Below are 15,763 nucleotides of genomic sequence, written 5' to 3' on the forward strand. Positions count from 1 at the left end.
TAGTTGTCTCTCCCCGTGTAATATGTTTGAGCGTGGAACAGCTGCGCTGTGAGCTACTTCCGACATTGAGCCAGACCTACCTACCACGCTAGTCACAGAGGCGACACTGGTGCAGCAGATGACAAGGCTGGCGTACTCTAGGCTGAAGACACTGAGCAGGCTCCCACACGTCCTGTAGCTGTTCTCACTGGGCACACAAGGGACTGACCACATGCCAACCCTGAGCCTGCTCCTGGTTAACAGTCTTGCGAATCCATGGGTTCTATTCACAATGCTGACCCAGCTTCTTGCAGAAAACAACAGTGACAGACTCACCACTGATCAGAACTCTGCTCCTGGTCCAGGTGATGCTGAGGACCACACCCGTGGTGCTGACCTTACTGTTGATGCTGCACATCCAGCCAAGGCATATCAGCCATGCCCCATTCCTTTTCAGTAGGTCAGCTTTTGAAAATGACTCAACAAACCATTCAAGTAGAGTTATTTGTTTGTTTGTCTGTTTGTTTGTTTTGTAATTATATTTATGTACAGAAAACTTAGCAGTGTGTGTTTAGCCCAGTTTAGTTGTGAGCTCTTTAGCAACGCGAGCCACAGATTTAGGACCCAGGACATTGTCTCCCCAGTGGCGGCGGATTTCATCGTTTCTGTCTTTGTAACCAGCTTAGCCAGAGCACCGTTGTCTTCCGAGTTAACCTGTGTGAAGGCAGCAGTGGTGTAAGTCCTCTTGTGGACCAGCCGCCCCAGCCTTGGCCTGTCCCTTGATGACGCCGTCGGGGACCCCCATCTTTCTACACAGGGCAGGTAGGAAGACCACCAGCTCAATGGGGTCTACGTCATGGGCAATCGCCACACCAGCTGCAAGGTGGTGACTGTATCGACCCCTGCTCGAAGGACAGGTAGTCTCTTATTTGGGACATCCACTTTCCAGCAGCTTTCTTCCCAGCATGCGCCAGTAGCCCTTGCTTCTGCTTTCTCTCTGGCCTGTACTTGTGGGCAAGCTTAAGCAACTGGGTGGCTGTTTGCCGGCCCAGAGCCTGGATGAACTGGTTAATGGCAGGCGGTAGTTTGAGCCGCTTACAGAGGATGGCAGCCTGATGTCACCGGGGCCTTTTAAGTGAGTGAGATCTCTTTTGGGATGGATATCCTGCACGATGCCAAAGTTCTTGGGCCTTTTCTCAAAGGATTGGTAACCTTTTTGGCCTCCTGTTTATTCACGACGGTGGAGATTGGGGGGGTGGGCTGGGCCACCGTTTTCCCCTTGGCCTTCTTTCCCTTGGGCTTATTGCTGGGCCGTAGGAGAGAGCTCAAGCAGAGTTTTGACACCTTTCTTTTAATTGTGCATGCTTCCATGTTAACCTAGACTCTCTATTCAGAGCGTCCAAATCGATAAACTCAGCCTGTTCCAGTTTTATAATACTTCATTCGGGCTGGAGAGATGGCTCAGAGGTTAAGAGTGCTGCCTGTTCTTCCAAAGGTCCTGAGTTAAATTCCCAGCAACCACATGATGGCTCACAACCATCTACAATGAAATCTGCTGCCCTCTTCTGACCTGTAGGTGTTACATGCAGATAGAACACTGTATACTAAATAAATAAATCTTTAAAAAAATAAAAAGATACTTCATCCATTTGACTGCACTCCTAAAATCCATTCCTACACTTATTTCACAGGCTTCTACTTGAATTAATTATAAATTTCACTAAACTTTTTAGTAGTGAAGTGCAGTGCCCAACGCACAACACTTTCTGCCTTCCCTCCAGGAGTCTGCTTAGCCTTAAGTCTGGTTTATAGGTCTAGTGGCAACTATTGGTAGGTCCTAGAGGACATCAGTATTGCTCTGCCTGGCGTCTCCTTAAGAGAAATTCACTGCAGTTTTAGCAGACCGTGAGGGATTAATTTCCTCAGCCAAAAGTGAAAAGGACAATGTTTCGGGGGATTGGGCAGGTCAATTCTTCTGAGTTTGGAGAGACTGCTTCATCAGGAGAGAAAAGCCCTTGAAAATCTGAAGAGTCAAAGTCCTCAGCTTTGACAGAGACCGCGCACACACTCCCATCCCAAGCCAGGGGCCGCCAGTCTTCCCTGACTAATGCCCTTGCCTTAACTGCAGAGACCGTCTGAGGCTAGGGCTATGGCTAGGGCTATGATTTTCACTGTAATTCAGCCAGCGGCGGACTGAGGGCTTCTGTTTGATTTTGCACAACCTGAGCTCTGTGGCTTCTGAAGAGAAGATTCTCTCTTCCAGGGCACACTTGGAACCCTTCATACTGTCTATGCGCATCTGGGACTGGTCAGTTTTATCATTGCTTTCCTGCACTGTATTCTAAGATGCTAGATTTTGCTTAACTCTATTGTGGAGCTCATTACTATCGTTTTTCAGTTTATTCAGGGATGATAAGAGCAGCCAACCAGCATGCACGCGTGTGTGTGTGTGCACGTGTACATGTACACACACACACACATACACACACAATCACTTACAGGCTATGGCTATGGTTCAACTAACCCAACCATGGCAGGCTATAAATGGAAGTCCCAAGCATCTAGAAGGCTGCATGTCTCAGCTGGTTTTCAGTAGACTCTGGAATTTTAAAGAAATGGGCTCTAAGGCCAGTGAAGGGACGGAGTTGCTAGCGAGGTGAGAGCAAGCAGCCAACAGGCATAAGCTTTCTTTCTCTGAGTCCTTACAAGGGCTTCCAGCTGAAGGTGTGGCCCAGATTAAAGGTGTGTCTTCCCACCTCAAGACCCATAACAAAGGTGTGTGTGTGTGTGTGTGTGTGTGTGTGTGTCTTCCTACCCCAAAGATCTGGACTAAAGTGAATTCATCCACTTTCAAGTCAAGCAAAAATAATCTCTCACGGGTGAGCCCTCCATTTCAGGAGTGTGGTTCGTTCCAGTTGTAGCCAAGTTGACGTCTAAGAACAGCTACCGGATAACGTTACAGCTTTTCACAAGACGTCATCACAGCCTATGACCTCCTCAGTCTCAGGCTCTTAACCAGACTTACAAAACTGAGCATGAGCTCCCTGCCCCTAACATCCAGTCGCAAAGCAGTCAGTGGCTCCAACGACAGCCACCCCACTGCTACACTGAGAAGCACAGCTTGCCAGGCAGGCTGTGACTTTCAGGGTCCAGAGAAGAGTGGAGTCATTGCTGACCTTTCTTCTCCAGTAGCTTGACTAAATAATAAAGCTATATTAAATATTAATAATCAGTCAACAGATGTATTGTCCCAATCTGCAATGTTTCTTTTCCTGTTATCCAGTTTTGTTCTTCTTTTCTTATGTGTGTGTGTGTGTGTCTGTGTGTGTGTCTGTGTGTGTGTGTCTGTGTGTGTCTGTGTGTGTGTGTGTCTGTGTGTGTCTGTGTCTGTGTGTGTGTGTGCGCGTGCATGCACATGTGTCTATATAGCACAGGATTTCTTCAAACTGACAGTGATATTTCTGTTTCTGCATTCCAAATGCTGGGAATTAAAGTTATTAAAGCTATGCACTATATGCCTACCTAGGAAAATAAGTTTTATACTGCAAGTTGCCATTTCCTTTTTTTTTTTTCTTTTTAAGAAATGATTTTTCACACTTTAATGTTTATGCTTGTTTCACCTGTATGTCTGCCTACCCTGTTTTTGCTTGCTGATGAGGCTGGCTAAAAAGGAATATTAAATTCTTCCGGAACTGGGGTAACAGGTAGTTTTGACCCACCGTATATGTCCCGGGAATGGATCCTGCATGCTTTGAAAGAGTCTTCAGTGCTGTTAACTTCTGAGCTGTTTCTTCATCCTGATTTTTCTATTCTGTCCAAGACAGCCTAGGTTACTAGGGATCAGATGCCTGTTCATTGTTAAAGAGTGGAATTCTCCTTCAAGTAGGAGAATTAGTCTCAGTGAGGGATGAACTCCCCAACTACTTATGCACTGTTTGTTTACATGGCCAGCCTTAACACTAATTACACACCACCAAAAACAAGCACTCGGTGTGATTTAATCATCTACTTGCCCATACTTATACAGACATGCATGTAGAGAAATGAAAAGGAAGGAAGTGTTAGTTGGAAAATTGGAAATGTATAGGGGGTGGCAAGGAGGAAAGTGATGTAACTATATTTTAATCAAAATGAATGAAAATTAAAATGTAAACAAAAAAAGAGGGTCTAGAGAGGTGGCTCAGTGCTTACGGCCATTGGGTGCTATCCCAGAGGACCCAGGTTTCATCCTCATCACTCAAACCCTGGCTGACCATCTGCTGTACTTCCAGTCCCAGGAGATCTAGTGCCCTCTTCTGGCCTTTGCAGGTACTGCCCACTGACATATACAGGCAAACACCCGACGGGACCCGGAGGCCGGACACAGTATTGAGCTGGGTCCAGAGCAGTCCTTGCAAAGGGTAAAAATACAATGAAATGCAGTTTTAAAAAACAGTAAAAGTGCCTTTACTGACAGCTAACCATCTTGTTCAGAAAGTCAGGAATGTCCTCTAGCTCTTTGTCTTCCTCCCCAGAGCATCTTCTGGAGGGTCCTTAGCTCCTATTCTTTTCTCATTGTTACTCTTGAGAAGGGAAGACGCCTCTTAGATTAGCTGTTTTAATGATTCATGACTGGAGACCTGTATTCTTCTCTTCTTCATTAATGAACAAGGAGGCAAGGACTTCATGAATTGCCCACTCCTAAAGATTTTACTGTAGAATACCTGTGACCTTACTGCCGTCTCCTTGAATTTTCATCTGTCTGATGTTAGCCTACCTGGGCTGGATCTTCATCCAGCAAAAGCTCTGAAATGTATGTATTGAAACTCACATGCTGTAAATGTTTTTATTTCCTCAGATGAGGGGATGAAATGAGAGCCATACCCAGGCTTTACAAGTATGTGGCTTGAGTTTTTACCTAACTACAGTTGGAAGCCTCTAACCTCCTTACAATCCCATCTCCTGCAAGCCCAGACATTGAAGGCTACAGCTTCCAGCCCATCTGCTAACCTAGGCCTAGAATGTCTTCGGCCTCTGAGACTTACTGACAAATAAGCTCACCCTTTCTAGTTCTTTCTGAACTCTGGCTGTCTGGTTCAACTCAAGATGTTCTGGCTCAAAACTCCTCTCCTAGCTGACTGATTTAAACCAGCTTCTCTCTGTTTCACACTGAGATGCTCTGCTTTGGGGGAAAAAAAGCCTCTGAACTCTGCAAACTGGAGGTGCATTGAGCTGAATGAAACTGCACGAAACTGTACTCTTCTTCTGAAGTCTACTCCAGTGTCTCCAAGGACTCTGCCGTATTCCTGTACTGTACTACTATCCTCTCTCTCTCTCTCTCTCTCTCTCTCTCTCTCTCTCTCTCTCTCTCTCTCTCTCTCTGTCTCTCTCTCTCTCTCTCTCTCTCTCTCTCTCTCTGTGTCTCTCTCAGTTGCTCTCTCTCTGTCGCTCTCTGTCTCTCTCTGTGTCTCTCTCAGTCGCTCTCTCTCTCTGTCGCTCTCTGTCTCTGTCTCTCTGTCTCTCTCTGTGTCTCTGTGTCTCTGTCTCTCTCTGTGTGTGTCTCTGTCTCTCTGTGTGTCTCTGTCTCTCTCTGTGTGTCTCTGTCTCTGTCTCTGTCTCTCTCTCTGTCTCTCTGTCACTCTCTCTGTGTCTCTGTCTCTCTGTCTCTCTGTGTCTCTGTCTCTCTGTGTCTCTCAGTGTGTCTCTGTCTCTCTGTCTCTGTCTCTCTGTCTGTCTGTCTCTCTCTCTCTGTCTCTCTCCGCTGTCTCTCTCTGTCTCTCTCTCTCTCTCTCTCTCTCTCTCTCTCTCTCTCTCTCTCTCTCTCTGGCTAATTACACTTCTCTTTAAGGACACTCATCTTGAATTTTACTGCCTCTGTTTCGGCATGCGACTGCCAACTAAAGCTACCCGAGTTGAGGTATTAAAAGCATGAGCCACCATGCGCAGCTTGTCAATCCTTTTGTGACATTAGTAATTCCTGACACTATTTCTCTGACTTATACTCAATACTGTCGATCTGTGTGTGTGTGTGTGTGTGTGTGTGTGTGTAGACATGTCACCTGCAGTGCCATGTCCTGTTCAATGGGCCCAGAAATGAGAGGGTTGGTCTTCCTTTTCTCTTTCCTTTTCAAAACGACTTTTTTCCTCTCACCAAACCACAAGTTTCTTTATTTTTTTTTTCTTTTGTTCTGCACTTGTTGCTCTATTTCATTAGAGATGTGAATGAGTGATGAGGAGTAACTCTATCACTGTCTTAGGTAGGCTTTCTATTGCAGCAGTGAAACGCCATAACCAAAACTCAAGTTGGGGGGGGGGGGATGTTAAATTGCCTGACAGTCTGCACAGCACTGTTCATCATTGAACAGGAACTCAAAGCAGGGCAGAGAGTGAAGGCAGCAGCTGCCACAAGGGCCTGAGAAGTGCTGCTCACTGGCATGTGCCCAATGGCTTGCTCAGCCTGGGTTTTTCTTTTTTTCCAGGACCAGGACCACCAGCCCAGGGATTACAACGCCTACAATGAGCTGATCCCTCCGTCATCAATCATTAATTAAGACATTTCCCTGCAGGCTTGCTTACAGCCACATCTCATGGAAGCCTTTTCTTAACTGCACATGCCTCCTCTCAGATGATCTTAGCTTCTGTCAGGTTAACATAAAATTATTCATCACAGTCACTGACTGTGTTTTGTCAAAGAAGTCAGGCCATTGTTTTTAAATTTAGCCTTCCTCTGTTTCCCAGGACATGGGTAGAATTTCTTTGCCAAAATATTTTGCAAATGACCTGTCTTACTTATTGTTTTACTCCTGTGAGGAGACACCACTGCCAAAGGGACACTTAAAATAGCTTTTTATTGGGGGCCAGCCTTTACTCTGTGAGATGATAGTTGTTATTATCATGGCAATAGCAAGGGTGACACATTTGTGATAAGTCAGTCAATCAACAAACCGAAGGAGAGAAAAGCCCAAGAACAAAAGCACAAAACTGGAGTCATTAGAAACAAAGGACCCAAAGAAACTCAGCCAGGAGAAGGATGCTCCCCGGAAACATTATCCCATGATTCTGTGTGTGTGGAGATTAAGTACCCAAAACCCTCACAACGCACACAAAACTAACTTAAGCTGAACCCTAAACGGTTATGCTACTGACACTTCCAACATATCATTGCACAGGATATACATTACCCTTCCAAAATGTAGAGAAGGGAGCGCAGTGAGAAAGTACAGGGCCAAAGCAAGACCAAAAACACGTTTGGCAAACTCCAAAACTCTGCATCTCTGTCTGATGTCAAAGAGCTCTTCAGATCTCCGACTCCTTTCACCTTTGTTAAGGGCGGTGCATGTCTTTTTCTTCGGGCTGTTTCTACTCCCTGTGAGTAGCTTCCCTTGACAGAGGTCCCACTGTAGGGGCGAAATTAATGCCATATTCTATATGTCTATATGTATATTCTGCAATTAATGCCATGGTCTGTGAATGTTCTGTAAGAACCTGTTCTCCAGGTAACTTCACTTCTTCCTGTGTTCCGGGAATGACCATGCACTGCCATAAACTAGACCTGTCAGCAGTCTCCAGAAACTCCACTGGTTAAAAATAATAATAATAATAATAATAATAATAATAATAATAATAATAATAATAATAATAATAATAATAATAACCACACACACACACACACCCAACCTGCCTAAGGAACTGTGAAGTTTCCACAGCCTCACCTAGTCACCTACCCCTCCCCTCCAGGAACTGTGACCAAAATCTGCCCAGCCTAAGAATATAAAAACCCTAAAATTGTCCGGCGTGGTGGCGCACGCCTTTAATCCCAGCACTCGGGAGGCAGAGGCAGGCAGATCTCTGTGAGTTCGAGGCCAGCCTGGTCTACAGAGTGAGTCCAGGACAGCCAAGACTACACAGAGAAATCCTGTCTCAAAAAAAAAAAAAAAACCCTAAGATTCTTCTGTGCGGGGTCGCCTCACTCCTGTGTGCAGGTGGACCCCAGCGCACTGAAACAATAAAGCCTCTTGCTTTCGCACCGATCGACCCGGTTTCCGTCTCTGTGATTTGGTGCTTCCCGGTATAGACTCTCCCGCTCAGAGTCTTAGACCAGGACTCAGGCACCTCCACCATCTTGAGGTTCACCTTCTCAGCTGCATGCAGTATCCTCTCTGGACCTCCATGCAGGGGCACCCCTGCCACCCATCTGGCTTCAGACACCTTTCTTTCTTTTCTTTTCTTTTCTTTTCTTTTCGATTTTCTCGAGACAGAGTTTCTCTGTGAGGCCTTGGCTGTTCTGCTTAAATGTCCAGGGTTAAAGTGCAGTGGCGGGAGCTGAGTGCCTAGCACTTCCCTCGCCAGCTGGGTGCACTCTGCTCACAGGTCCCTGCTCCCTACATGAGGGACAAATACCACCACCTCCCCTGCTGCCTCCCCTGGGATGCCACTGAGCTGTTTGCATGGCTCTGCCTTATGCCAACAGCGCTCCCCAGCCACCAGTCCCTCCCTCCCCACCGCCCACCCCTACCCTCTCACACTCCTCACACCCCTCCCTACAGCCCCGGCTACAGCCTGCTGCACCAACCTTGTGCCTGCACTGGCAGCTACTGCAGCTGGATAGATAACATTTTCAAATCCTTCTGCTGCAGGCTACTCACAAGTAACAAGTGGCCATGTTGGTTTAGGGATAAAGTGGGTGGAGCTATTGCCTCCTCCCCATCCTTGTTGAGGGCAATCACGTGACTAGCCACTACCTTTGTTTTGTTAAAAAAAAAAAAAAATCATGACTACACCCACCATCTTTACTAACGGCTGCCAGCCCTGATCAAATCCTGATCAAACCCTGTGTTTTACAGTGGTTACCTAATTTTGATTTTTACATTTTCAAGGTTATATTTTTACCCTGGCTCAAAATGTTTTTATTTCTAACTTATGTCTTTACTAATTCCTAGACAAATAAGTAACGGCTGTCCCCCCTGACACCAGCCACCCTGGATTCACCTGCAGGCTTCCTGATCAATTGATATAACGTTCTGCTGTGTTGCTAATTCTAGAAATGTTCCTTTGTTTACAATGTTAGAACTTAATTGTCATTACTTACCATCATTCTCAAGGCCTAAAAGTCACTACCTTAAGAATATATTTAGCCTTGTTCTTATTAATATATAATATAGCATTAAAATTTTATAAGCTATGGACTTCTATAAACTAAGGCATAAAAATCAGTTCTGTTCTCTTTTCATGGACTATAGGAAAAGGAAGGAATGTTAGGATACTGCCCCAGTCTGCCTAGCAACCTGTGATGTCATTACCTATCTGCCTCCTGCCCAGCTCCCCCCCGCCCATGCTCTGCCTTCCATCTCTCCCCATATAATAAACTGTTGTGCGGCAAAATCTCATATTTCATAATTTATCTTATATTTGATATGTTGGTATTATTTAACAGAAAACATGGCGGCACCCAGCAGAAACAGTGCTGGAGAAGCTGCTGGGAGTTCTACATGTCATTCAGCAGGCAACAGGGAAGAGACTGCCTTCCACAACGGGCAGAGCTTAAGCACAGGAGCCCTCCAAGCCCAACCTCCGAGCGACACAGCTCATCCCACAAGGCCACTTCCCTCAAACACATCAGTCTATGGGAGCCATATTCAAACCACCACAGGACTCAATTGCCTCTGACTGAGACCATGGAATTCTTTCCTCCAGATCAGCAAAAGAAACCAGGGGATAGAAGTCTCTGGTCATCACAGGGACAGCTGGTACAAGGAAATTACCGGAACACTCTCTGTACAGAACAAAGGCAAGAAATACTGTGGAAAATAGAAAAGTTTCCTTCGGTGGTTTGGTTATCCTGGGAATTAAGACATGTGTTTGACATGAAAGTCGTGTGCTAGAAAACTACATAAAAGGGCACTGGGCACAATTGTAAACTAAGATGGGAAAATAATGTAGGTAGAGAGAGATCAACAGTAAAAGAGAGGTGTTGCGGGAAGCAAGCGGGTGTGAGGGAGAAATGAGACCCAAGACACCTTTTAGTTTTATTTTCCAAGAGACAGGTCAGACGGAAGCATATCTCGGTATGGCGTGACCTCCTCTGACAACCTGCGTCTCTTCTCACAGGCTTTATTTATACCCAAAATCACTTCCTCAAAAACATTAGTCATTGGTTACGCAGCCTTTTACATTTTTTTCTAAAAATCTTTCTTGATTACATAAGTACACTGAAATAAAAGGAACAAAGCGAGCAAACAGCAAATCTCATGATAACTGAAAATTGACAGTGTGATAAAATCAGTTTTCTTTTAACTCAACGTCTTTGTCCTTAAGATTGGTGTCGTAAAACCTCGCGGTCACAGAAATGCTAGGCAGGATGAGTCTGAGTTCGACTGTACGTGTGGCACAGAGTTCACAGGTCAGGAGTTACCTCCTACAATCTGTTATATCCAGTGTCTCTTCTATGGGAGCCCAGTCCCTCAGTCCCTGGTTTAATTCTTCTTTTCTTTCCTGTTTTTAGTATTTAAAATAAGACCACCATCCTTTCCTTTGACTCTTAAAATCCTGTGCAGCCTTTTCTACCAGCACCCAAACTTTGCTTAAGCAAAAGCAGTCTGTTCTGTTTTTCTACAATATCAGAATAGTCCTGGTGTGACAAATCTGCTCAGGCAGGCAGGCAGTTCACTGAGACAAAATGTTTTTCTCTGTATCTTTGTCATGAGCACTTATTTCAATACAATCCCTGTCTTTATTACAATCCTGTGAGGGAAGAAGAACATCAGGATTCCTAGAACTGCTTACTCTGCCTCAGGAAGGTACCTAGGTTTGTCATTAATTGTATAATCAAACTCTTTTCCGGTCCATACTAGTTCAATGTTTCCAAAGCTGGACGTGAAAGCCTAATGATTCAGTTAGTTTTTCAGCTTCTAAAATTTCTAAAATTTTCTGAGACCTGTCTTAAGCTTACTAATATCACTTATTAAGGATCTAAATGTGTATGTCTAAGTAATAGGTTCTATGGAAGACTCAATTTTCTGCATAGCTGTTTTTCCTAGGGAACTGCCGTTAGTTTTATTCTTAATAAAAACCAGCCTTTATTACATTATCCCAGCTCTCGCTTTGGTGAGAGGCCTTTAACAGTAAGAAATATAAACAGAAACAAAAGTTGTACAGCAAATTTGCACCAAGGGCAGTGAGGGTTCAATCCAGGTCTTCCAAGCACTGGAACTCCGTGAACTGGCGCCTTCAGAGTGTTTGGCATTGACGGAGGGACAGAAAACACAGAGACAGAAACAGAAGGAAGAAAGCATCTCCAATAACAGGGGAAGCCAATTCCGCTAGCTGTACTACAGTCCCCATTAATACAAGCTGCCCTACTCTAAAGAGAGACTGACAGTGTGAGACTTCCACACTTAGGTCTACTCCTATCTCTTCGTGGTGTACATGGCATTGCCTCGTCTCCCTCCCCATCCAGCTGCCTCAGAGAACCTGGGCACCCTCGGGTCAGGTCTGCCGGAAGAGACAAAGGCAGCTTCTCGGTGTGGTAAAGTCCGGCGTCTTAGGCGATGCCGAGCAGCACTGCTGTTCTGAGTTAAAGGGTTGCAGAAGAGCCAAAACAGTTTTAACTAGGGTGCACTATTTTAACCAATTTGTTTCTAATAAAGTTTTACATTTCAGCCTTCATGGATCTCTGCCCAGAGCATACCCAACTAGGATAAAATGGGCCAAGCAACCTCTTGTACTTGGGGACTGAGAAAAGCTAAAACGCCTAGATGACAGTGTTTGCCTTCCACGATTACAATTCACGTCAAAGACACAGGGACTCAACTGACTTAAGCCCATGGAATTCCTTCCTCTGTTCCTTTGCTATTTTGGCCCACCTGCCTACGCCACAGGCATCATGTCCGCCTATATCCATTACAAACTAACTAAAGACCCTTTTTAAAGAAACAGAAGTGACTGCACCTTTAACCTGTGAGATGTGTGGATCCCGCAGAGACCTGTAAAGCTTGCGAGAAAGCAGAGGCAACCTTGAGCAGAAAGGAACAATGTAGTTTGCTCCCATCTTGGATGGTGACCTCATCACAATGGAAACAGCCATGTGTCTGGCCACTTTCTTCATCAGCAAGTTTCATTTTTAAAAAGGAAAAGGCTACGTAACTTCTTGGCTACCGCGGCATAAAGCAAAGTGGAAGCATCCACGAACTTCCTGGTGCCGCTGAGTCCACAGGGGATTAGGGAGGTCACAGCAGACTTGCGCAGCTTCCGGAGAGGACTGAAGAATTTTCTTAGCCGTGTGGCTCCCACACGAGTCATGGGTCAAAGGAATCGGGTACTTTAAAAACTGATTAGGCTTGGAAGGTTCGTGTAAATTGGCATCAGCCTAGAGCCAGTCCTGGGAAAGCACAGGCCCTACCAGAACCAAATATGACAGCAGGTACTAGAAAAAGCGGTTGCTAATAGGCAGCCATGACAGCTCCAGGGTGGAGATGCAGGCTATGCTGTGCCTTAACAACTAGCCCCAGTTTCACACACTCAGTCTCTCAGATACTATCACTAAGGAATCCTTTGTCCATGCTTGCTGGCCCCAGCCACACCATCATGAACTTGGAACAACACGTCTGTTTCCATTTTCTGGTTTTTTCACATCAAATGGGACAGTAACTAAGACCTTGACCAAACTCTGCCTCTGGCCTCCACACACATGGGTACACACGATGCGTCCACACAGATGTACGAATTCGTAAGAGCATGCATTGACACATGAAGAAAACAGAGAAAGAGGAGATCGGATGAGAAACTCGGGTAGTCGGGAGCTTTTGTGTTTCCTTTTCCACTACCCAGCTTCTTCTACCTGCCAGAGGCCCGCGTCCCTTCTCAATAAACTAACTATATTCCTGTTACCAGCCATGTGTCTCTATTCCAATTCTCTCAGGTATGCAAAGAACTTTATTGTTCACAAAGCACCTTCCAAAATCTCATTGGTGACATTTCTGTGAAATCATGTACCACTTACTAAATAGGGGCAGTTTACTAAAAAAAAAAAAAAAAAAAAAAAGCCTTGAGGATCTTGATAGTTGTGCATTTTTTTATGACTAAATTGAGTTCCTATCAGAATATCAAGGGAAACTTAACCTACAATAGAAAACACAACTTTGAACCACTCCAAATGGTAAGTGCAAGAAGGTTTTGCCAATGTAAAATGAAATTTGTGATCGCCAACGGCGTCTCATGCCTGTAACTACAGTCCCTTGGGAAGTTGTGGCAAGAACAGCATCCTTGGAGCAGGGGTGAGTTCTGGGCTGTGTGCTGCAACAAAGAAGCCTGCATCAGTGTGACGTGACTCTCCTCCTCAGTGTCATAGTCAGTGACAAATGCAGCATCTGAGAGGAAGCCATAAAGGGTGAAACAGATGGACTTCAGACATCGAGAAAATACAAATGGCCAGTTTATCAGAATTCTGGGCATAATTCCACACCTATGAGGATACTTTATCCTCTGTATTTGGCTATGTTGAACAAACTGTTTTGAGTTATGAGTTATAACTGGAAAACAACATAACCATTATGTGTCCACTTCATAGAGGATCCCACTGCCTGGGAGGCAGAATCCCCCTGAGCCCCAGAGCTAGCACTTGCCAGAGCCATGGCCCTGAAGATCTGGAGCCCCAGGGAAAACTACAGACATTAGTCACAGTCTCCCTTGGTTCTGAGGGCTTCCCGCCATCCCCTGTTGACCACTCTCCCTGGATGACTGAACTCCTGAAACTCCCGCGTCCACCTCCTCAGTGCCATGATTACAGGCCCGAGACACCAAAATCATGCCTGGCTTGGGTGGTTCTTTTTGAACTTCATGTAGTGAGTCATTAGAATGACCAGATGGGTACGACGAACAGCTACACTTAATTATCTTGAAAAAAAAAAAAAAGAAACTTCTCTATGTGAGCCAGAGTTTCACCATCTGTAGAATAAACACAGAAGTCTGACCTAGTCCTTTGATGAGTTTAAAAAAAAAAAGTCAAGGGTAAAGAAAAACAATTAAAAAAAAAAAAGAAAAACAATTCACTCATAGTAGAAAGACAGACTTTAAGTCATGAGGGCTGCACTGGATAGGAGTCTTCTTGTTACTGGACTTAGAACCAGAGCCTGAGCCCCGGCCACCCTAATCAGCTAGGCTCAGCCACTCATCCTTATTAAACCAACTGAAAGTCATTTTATGTTGTGTCACGCCCACCTATAATGCCAGCACCCTGGAGGCAAAGTGGGCAGATCTCTTTGATGTTCTAGAACAGCCTGGTCTATGGAGTGAGTTTCCACGCTAGTCAGGGATTCATGGCGAGATCCTTCTTTAAAATAAAGAAGAAAACAAATGAAAAGGAAAAAAAAAAAAAAAAAGCAAAGTAGGTGAGAAAATTAGAAGCACAGTATCTGTTCAGTATGACTAAATTGGGGAAAAAAATGATGAAGACACAAGTTAGCTAATCCATCTTTGAGATCCTAACAGGTCTGGATAGAAAGCAAGGGATAGGCACAGCTAAGTAATCTAACCAAGCCTTATAATGAAATCCCCATCCCTAAAGCCCTCACCCACTCTCAGCACCTCTCTCTCTCCTGCAAGGTATTCAGATAAGGTTTAAATGCTTCGACAGCAGTGACTTTCACCTGTGTAGGATTCAGTCTTATCCCAGAAAGAGACTCCTGGGTAAATTAGGGAGTCCACTGTCTCCCTAGTTGTAAAAAGAGAGAGACATAAATGTCTCTTTAGAGCATCCTCCCCACCCCACCCCCGGCCCCCGCCAGGCATGCAGGCTACACAGGTGACAGGGTGGGGATTGCAAGCTTTAAAGTCCAAGGAAGGGCCTGCAGGGTGCTGTCACCAACAGTTACAGTGTTATTGCCAAGAATAAGGAAAGAGTGGAAGGCCTGGAGGAGGCTGCCCCACCACAGCTGAGTGGATAGAGAGAGGACAGTAGGAGGCAGCTTGTCCTCAGGCACACCCTGTGCACTGTCCTTTGAGCCTCTCTGGCTTTTACACCCAAAGCTCCCTCCCTAACCTGCCCTCCATACTCCACAGCTCTTTGTACAAGCCTGACTGCCCCAGCCTCAGAGTGACTTCCGGTTAAGTCTCAGGACCCCCTGCCAACCTCAATGTCATCTGGAATCACAGCCACACTCAGGGCTCTCAGCTGAGTGTTTTGCAGGCAGCGGGGCACAAGAATACCACTCCTTTCAGGCAAACCAGCTGAAAATTCCTTTTCCTGCATTACAGGAGGAAAAAACTGCAGTTTGGTCCTGCTGACCTGCCCGTGTCCCTGTGGGCTTGCCTACAGGGCTTTGCTTCCTCATGAATTGGTTCACGGGACAAAAGCAAGTGTAGCCTTAAAGTCAGAGAGCCAACCCTTTTCAGTTGGTGGTGCCATTTGCAAATAGTAAGGAAATGCCATCCTGCTGGAGGAAACATGTCACTGGAGGGGGTTAACTTGGAGAGTTTGGATCCTCACACCTCTTCCAGTCACCACTGTCTGCTTCCTGCTTCCGGCTGCAGATGTGAACTCTGAACTTCCTGCTTCAGCTGCCATGTCTGACACTTGCCATGCCTCTTGGATGCTGATCCCATTTCCCTCTGGATCCATAAACCAAATTAAACTCTTTGATAAGTTGCCTTAGACACTGATTTATCACAGTATCAGAAAGGACGCTAATACACATAATAAAGGTTTACACTGGGATGAGTTATTTCACGTAATCAAAGAGAAGTGTGACCTCTATATAGGTGACCTTATCATTTAAATCCGTAATGCTTTGGTCCATGAGTTTGTGGGGAC

The 15,763-nt window shown here is 45.4% G+C and overlaps 1 pseudogene; it reads right to left on the minus strand.

Moving 5' to 3' along the window:
* Window positions 1-550: 550 nt before the first annotated feature.
* LOC127210148 (60S ribosomal protein L7a-like) lies at window positions 551-1,350 on the minus strand (annotated as a pseudogene).
* Between the last annotated feature and the right edge of the window lie 14,413 nt (window positions 1,351-15,763).

The sequence above is a fragment of the Acomys russatus genome, chromosome 27, assembly GCF_903995435.1.
Source record: "Acomys russatus chromosome 27, mAcoRus1.1, whole genome shotgun sequence".
NCBI classification, from domain to species: Eukaryota; Metazoa; Chordata; class Mammalia; order Rodentia; family Muridae; genus Acomys; species Acomys russatus.